Source organism: Chiloscyllium plagiosum, chromosome 33 (assembly GCF_004010195.1).
Source record: "Chiloscyllium plagiosum isolate BGI_BamShark_2017 chromosome 33, ASM401019v2, whole genome shotgun sequence".
NCBI lineage: Eukaryota > Metazoa > Chordata > Chondrichthyes > Orectolobiformes > Hemiscylliidae > Chiloscyllium > Chiloscyllium plagiosum.
In genome coordinates this window covers 27,998,000-28,005,483 of record NC_057742.1, presented here as the reverse complement: position 1 = coordinate 28,005,483, position 7,484 = coordinate 27,998,000, and positions in this window count along the sequence as shown.

Here is a 7,484-nt window from a genome sequence, read left to right as displayed (position 1 = left end):
GTCTTTACCACCCTTCTTAAACAGTGGCACCACGTTTGCCAACCTCCAGTCTTCCAGCATCACACCTGTGACTATTGTTGATACAAATATCTCAGGACGAGGCCCAGCAATCACTTCTCTAGCTTCCTACAGCGTTCTTGGGTACACCTGATCAGGTCCTGGGGATTTATCCACCTTTAACCGTTTCAAGACATCCAGCATTTCTTCCTCTGTAATCTTGACATTTTGCAAGATTACACCAGCTATTTTCCTACAGTCTATATCTTCCATTTCCTTTTCCACAGTAAATACTGATGCAAAATATTCATTTAGTATCTCCCACATTCTCTGTGGCTCCACACAAGGCCGCCTTGCTGATCTTTGAGGGGCCCTATTTTCTCCCTAGTTACCCTTTTGTCCTTAATATATTTGTAAAAACCCTTTGGATTCTCCATAATTGTATTTGCCAACGCTATCTCATGTCTCCGTGTTCTTCTCCTGATTTCTGTCTTAAGTATACTCCTACTTTCTTTATACTCTTCTAAGGATTCACTCGATCTATCCTGTCTATACCTGACATATGCTTCCTTCTTTTTCTTAACCAAACCCTCAATTTCTTTCGTCATCCAGCATTCCCTATACATACCAACCTTCCCTTTCACCCTGACAGGAATATACCTTTTCTGGACTCTTGTTATCTCATTTCTGAAGGCTTCCCATTTTCCAGCCGTCCCTTTACCTGCGAACATTTGCCTCCAATCAGCTGTCAAAAGTTCTTGCTTAATACCGTCAAAATTGGCCTTTCTCCAGTTTAGAACTTCAACTTTTAGATCTGATCTATCCTTTTCCATCAGCATTTTACAAACGAATAGAATTATGGTCGCTGGCCCCAAAGTGCTCCCCACTGACACCTCAGTCACCTGCCTTGCCTTATTTCCCAGGAGTAGGTCAAGTTTCGCACCTTCTCTAGTAAGTACATCCACATAGTGAATCAGAAAATTGTCTGGTACACACTTAAGAAATTCATCTCCATCGAAACCTTTAACACTATGGCAGTCCCAGTCGATGTTTGGAAAGTTAAAATCCCCTACCCTATGATTCTTACAGATAGCTGAGATCTCCTTACAAGTTTGTTTCTCAATTTCCCTCTGACTATTGAGGGGTCTACAACACAATCCCAATAAGTTGACCATCCCTTTCTTGTTTCTCAGTTCCACCCAAATAACTTCCCTGGATGTATTTCCAGGAATATCCTCCCTCAGCAGAGCTGTAATGCTATCCTTTATCAAAAATGCCTCTCCCCCTCTTCTCTTGCCTCCCTTTCTATCCTTCCTGTAGCATTTGTATCCTGGAACATTAAGCTGCCAGTCCTGCCCATCCCTGAGCCATGTTTCTGTAATTGCTATGATATTTCCGTAATTGTTATATGTGACGTTCCCTCACCCAGTGGACTCTGGGGACAGGTTAGAACTGATTTAGAGGGGGATTTGGACAGGATGCAGCTATAGACAGGTAAATTGTGTGGCCTGGTGATTAAACAGCGACTCAGGTGAGAGAATAAGGTTATATGTGTGCGGGAGTATCAGCCCTGTTGGCTTTGAGCCATAAACTGTGACTCATTGTGGTTGCTGTGCCATTTCCCTGCCAACAAGAGGTAACTGTGGATTTCCGGTGCCCACCCGATACACAGGGGCTTTCAAAGATGGTGTGGGTGTTGGGGATGCTGCTGGCTTGGTGGATATCTGCTGAGTGGCGAGTTGATTCAGGAACAGTGGGTGGGGTAGAATAGGGTTAGAATTGGGTGAGACACCATTGGAGTGGCCTAGGTAGTTAATGGGGTGATTTTGGTAAGATACTGTGAGAGATCTCACTAGACCTCGCAAAATACCCTGATGAAGGAGCATCGCTCCGAAAGCTAGTGTGCTTCCAATTAAACCTGTTGGACTATAATCTGGTGATGTGTGATTTTTAGCTCAAAAAAAAAGCTTGACAAATCGGACACACCAAAAGTATAAGATTCAGCTCTAAGTTACTGGTGAAAGTCTGAGTGTATTATTTATTGTGAATTTTGTGTTCATCAGTTGAAGGATGTTGGTGTTGAAAAATGAATTCCTTGTCTGTTTTTGAGTGGTCAGCGGTTTTGAAAGACTCCTTGGAAACCTCCCCATTGTTATCCAGTGTTCTGGAACTGCATTTGCTTCCTCCCATTCTTCTCTATCTAATTGTAGAAAATAAATTACAAGGGATTCTCTTCCTGCTTCTGCATTGATGGCTGCTAATGTCCCAAGGAACCTCAGGCCGTTATGTTTCACATTACCCCTCCATGACATCATCTGAAACTAGAGTTAGATTCAACACGAACAGTGGCCAACACACTACCACCACCTCGACTCCTCGCCAGTTGCTACATTATCAGGCTGCTTATCTGACATTGTATGCTGAATGAGCAGAAACTTTCACCAATTAACCTGAATGTTTTTGCCTTTTAGCCTCACCAACCCCTAGCTATCGACTCCACTCCTCTCCCTGACTAAACCAGACTCGTTACAACCTTGGTGCAGTATCTGACACCAAAATGAACATGTATCTACAGATCAATAAGACCATCTAGTTCTAACCCTGTAATATTGCTGGATTTCTGCCCCAGCCTCAGCTCACCGGAGGTTGCAATCCTCATTCACACCTTTTTTTACCTGGCTTCCTTCACAGTACTCTCAGTAAACATGAATTTCTCCAAAACTCTGTGGCTTGGTTGTACTAAGTCCCTTTAACCCATTACCTCTGAGTTTACCTACATTGGCATCTGGTCAAAAAAAAACAAAATGTTAAGATTCTCATCTTTATTTTCAATTTCTTCCATTGCTTCTGCCTCTTCATATTTCTGTAACTTCCTTCAGCCTCACAACTCTCAGAAATATCAATGCTCATTTAATTCTGACATCTTAGATATCCTTGCTCCATCGTTGGATTCTGCACCTTCTCACCTAGGCCCTAAGCTCTGGAGTTCCCTCACTTCATCTCTGAACCTCTCTACTGCTGTTAAAGGAGCACCTGAAAGTCTGTTTCTTTACCTAAGCTTCTTACTATCTGTCCTAAAATTGCCTTTTGCAGCTCAGTATCGAATTTTGCTCAATAACACATCTGTGAAGAGTCTTGAGTTGTTTTACTCCAGTAAAGGCACTATACAAATGCCAATTGTTATTATTATCCATGAACTCCAGCAGTAACTCCAAGAGTAAGCAACCCACTGTTCCTGAAGGACTCTTGGTCAGGTCAGACCTCAGAAGCACACTGTTTACTGGACCAATTTGACAGCTTTGGATTTCTCACTCTCTGACTTGTTTAGATAAGACTACCAATTCAATGCCAAATTACTGGACAGTCTTTCATTCTGCAAAATAATCTATTTGGAACAGAACTGAGACAGCTCACAAGACTTTGTGATGGATACATAACTAACAAATACAGAAAGCTGCGCCACATCAAGGTCGCATTTCTATTCAGTGCCCAGTGTTGCAAAACTAATAACATAAACACTGCGCCAGTCAGCTCATTGGGAAAATATCTAAACACTAAAACCCAAAGAGAACAGAGTATAATACAAAAATGGCTTATCATTGCATGTACAACCTCCTATTTCATCATTTATTATATCAAAGTAAGGGTCTTTGCCCCTCTCCTGCATCCACAAAATCCCTAAAAATGTGCAACTGTGATCTGCTGTTAGTGCTGTGTGAAATGCATATTGAAATGGAAAGTAGAAGTAATGTTTACTGACATTATCGTTTATCATCTGGTGTCATTGTACAATCTAATCATGTTTTTCAGGGACTGGTAGAAGTCTGGTTCTTTTTTAAGAAAAATTATTTGCTGAGGTTCAACGAACATCATAGTTGTATATACAAGTCGGCTTGGATTGGAACTTGGATGGCTTGAGGTAAAAATCAGAATCCTTTCCAAAAAGATAAACATATGAGAGGAGTCAATGCAAAGAGTCTCCCTTAGCTGCCAGAGAATGGAGAATTAGTATATATTTGACTTTAGATCAATACACTCCATTTGACTTTCATCTTCCTCCAGAGAGAATCTGACAGATCTAAATATTAATTTTAAGAAAAACACATCGGTTACAAACACTAAAGCAAATATTTAAATTTGTTAATAGAAATAATCAATTTTAAATCCATTTCTAGTCTGTAAGTGTTGGCATTTTAGTTTGCATCATTCTCTATTGGTTCCCTAACTCCCACTTATGCAAGATTGATCCAGGCATTAGTGCATTTCACATTTTGTCCATTTGTGTGTAACATAAAATCGCTAAAATCTCCTTTCATTATTTGCAGCAGTCAATTAGTGATATGATTGCCAATTGTTTTACAGTTTGATCTACTGCACAAGACAGTAATTGATACATGCACTGCATAAATATGACCCTGCTAATGCAGTTTGTTCATTTTGCTGGGAGCCAGCAATAGAGTTAGGAATTTAATTTTAAGATCAATATTAAATAGTGGATTTTAAGGAATACCTCAAATGAGGTAAGCGTTTTGGAGATTCGGAGAGTTAGGAGTTTCAGAGTCTAAGACTTTGGTCGTTAAAGGCAAAAGTCTCACACACTGGATCCCAGTATCCCTAAATGACATTATCTGACTCTGAGCTGCAAGGAAAACTGTTGGTTCCTGTAATGAGTTGACCTGTTCCACTGCCTTTTCCAGTTATGTTGTACTAAAATAATTACTATTCCATGAAGATTAGTATAAAAATTAAAAATGTTAACATGTGAGTGTAAAGCTTTCATATGATCTCATGTTTTACTCAAGATTTGTTCAATGTGGGCATTTAATAATATTACATTGTCATTTTTTTAGCTGCTCAAGGATTGAAGTGGCATAGTGGCTCAGTGGTTAGCACTGCTACCTCACAGGACCTGGGTTCGATCCCTGCCTTGGGCAACTCTGTGTATGGCATTTGCATATTCTCCCCATGTCTGGGTGCTCTGGTTTCCTCCCACAGTTCAAAGATGTGTAGGCCGGGTGAGTTTGTCATTCAAAATTTCCCATAGTGTTAGGTGCATTAGTCAGGGATAAATATAGGACAGGGGAATGGGTCTGGGTGGGTTACTCTTCAAAGGGTTGGTGTGGACTTGTTGGGCCAAATGGCCTATTTCCATACTAAAGGGAATCTAATCTATATATGCATTCATAATTCAACATAAAGCAAGCTGTTTATAAGTCATCCTTTGCTTTACTGGAGACAAATTTGAGAAAATGGCCATTTATATTTTGTAAAAACAAAACAGGTGACACTAAGTTGCATCAATGATTTCGTTTGTAAGAAAGCAGCTGTTAATGTGTTACTGAATTACATCGATGCCTCAGCTTTGATGACTGGTATTTGGAGAGTCTGTTGTTTTCAGCACTGTAATAGAAGAAGGTTTCTTTAATTTGTTCATGGGGTGTGGACCTTAATGACAAGACCAGCATTTGTTGTTCATGTCTAATTTAGAAGGGTGGTGATGAGCTTCCTACTTGAACGACTGCAGTCCTTGCTGTTAGATACACAATGGAGGAACAAATAATCTAATTCCAAATCAGGATGGATTGTGACTTGCAGACAGTTGTGTCCCTTTGTATCTGCTGGTCCTTGTCTTCTATGTGAGAGAAAGGGATTGGTTAGCTCAGTTGGCTGGATGGCTGGTTTGTAATGTCAGAGCATGTGTTTGATTCACATTCTGGCTGAGGTTACCATGAATGATTCTCCTTCTCAACTTCTCTCTTTGCCTGAAGCATGGTGACCCTCAGGTTAAACCGCCATCAGTAATTTCACCAGTAAGAGAGCAGCCCTATTGTCTGGTAGGATGATGGCAACTTTACCTTTTTAGGTGGCAATGTTCATGGATTTGGGAAGTGCTGTAGATGGAATTTCAAATTCAGCCTTCCAACTCTTCCTTATTATACAGTAACTCCAAGTGAACAGTTCATGCATGTGGGTATTCACTGTAGTTTTATGGAAAACTATGATGGTCCATGTGGCAATATAGTCCGTGGACAGTCTGGAGACGATTTTTTAAGTTAACATTTTACACCAGATGCTGATTGCATTTGAATAAGGTTATAACCTCCTGATATAAGTTTCAAGGGCAGCTTTTCTCCATGAAACTGTGTAGCTGAAACTCATCAGTTCATTTAAGGAAAGAGGGATGAAATTGAGGTGGAGAACTGTGGTTGAGGCACATTTACAAGCCCAGATAAAAGAATGGAGCTGCTAAAACAGCACTTTCGGCAATGTAGTAATACATGTTATATCACAGTAATTCATAACACTCACTTATCCTTATCTGGTAGATCAGCACATTTTCCGATTTATTCATATAATTCCTATGCACAATGCCTCCAGTCAAAATTAATAGTCACTCCAACAGTAATAGATTTATGCAAAACTATTCTTTAATGAGATGATTTGTACAGTGGTGATAAGGAAAGGAAATCTATATTGCAAAACAGTAACTGATCTGCTAAAACAAAGCGATACATCGATAATTCATGAATAAATGCATTTCAGCATGCATCATGGGTAATATAAATCTGAATTTTGGAAGATTGCAGCTTATATCATTGCAATTATTTTCCAAATGGACAGGGAACTTTTTTTCTCTTTCTAATGTGCCTGCAAGGTACGTCTGAGTCACTAATGGACTGATTTCTCATTAAAAAAGTTATGCAAAATGCTGTGTTATAGTTTGTTTTTATTATTAGGCCAAGCCATTTCAAGTGTATGTGCTATAGGTCTCACCCAGGATAGTGTTTTGCAATGAAATGAATAAAAAATTACCATTTTTATTGTTAATCTGTAAAAAAGGAATAATAAAAAAATCACAGTTTTTCAGATTATTCATTCTTCGAAATGTTTCAGGTGGAATAAGGAACAATGCAATGCTTGATTATCATGTAATCTAAAGATGGTGGGTGCAACTGTGAAAGGTGTGAGTTTCTGCTCCACTGGTATATCGTCACATTTATTGCTGCTGGTAAAGATGGGCACATATGGGTGTATTCATTGACATGATAATTAAAGTACCAGGATCAAGGAATCACATCCAGAGTGAAACACAGCCCAAGTGAGTATATAGTTCAGGGAATTTGTAGGCAGTGTGGGAATTTGGTAGAGGTGCGTGTTACTTGCTTTTTTGGCTCATAGTTTAGAAGGTTTTATTTTTAACAGAATAAATTGAAGCCCAGAATTCCCAGCACAAAAGAGTGACATCACAGGTAAATTTGGGTGGCATGGTGACTCAGTGGTTAGCACTGCTGACTCACAGCACCAAGGACCCAGATTCAATTCCCACCACCGGCAACTGTATGGATTTAGGGTATAGGTTTGCTCGCTGAGCTGTAGGTTTGATATCTAGACGTTTCATTACCTGGCTAGGTAACATCATCAGCGGCGACCTCCAAGTGAAGCGAAGTTGTTGTCTCCTGCTTTCTATTTATATCTTTCTCCTGGAT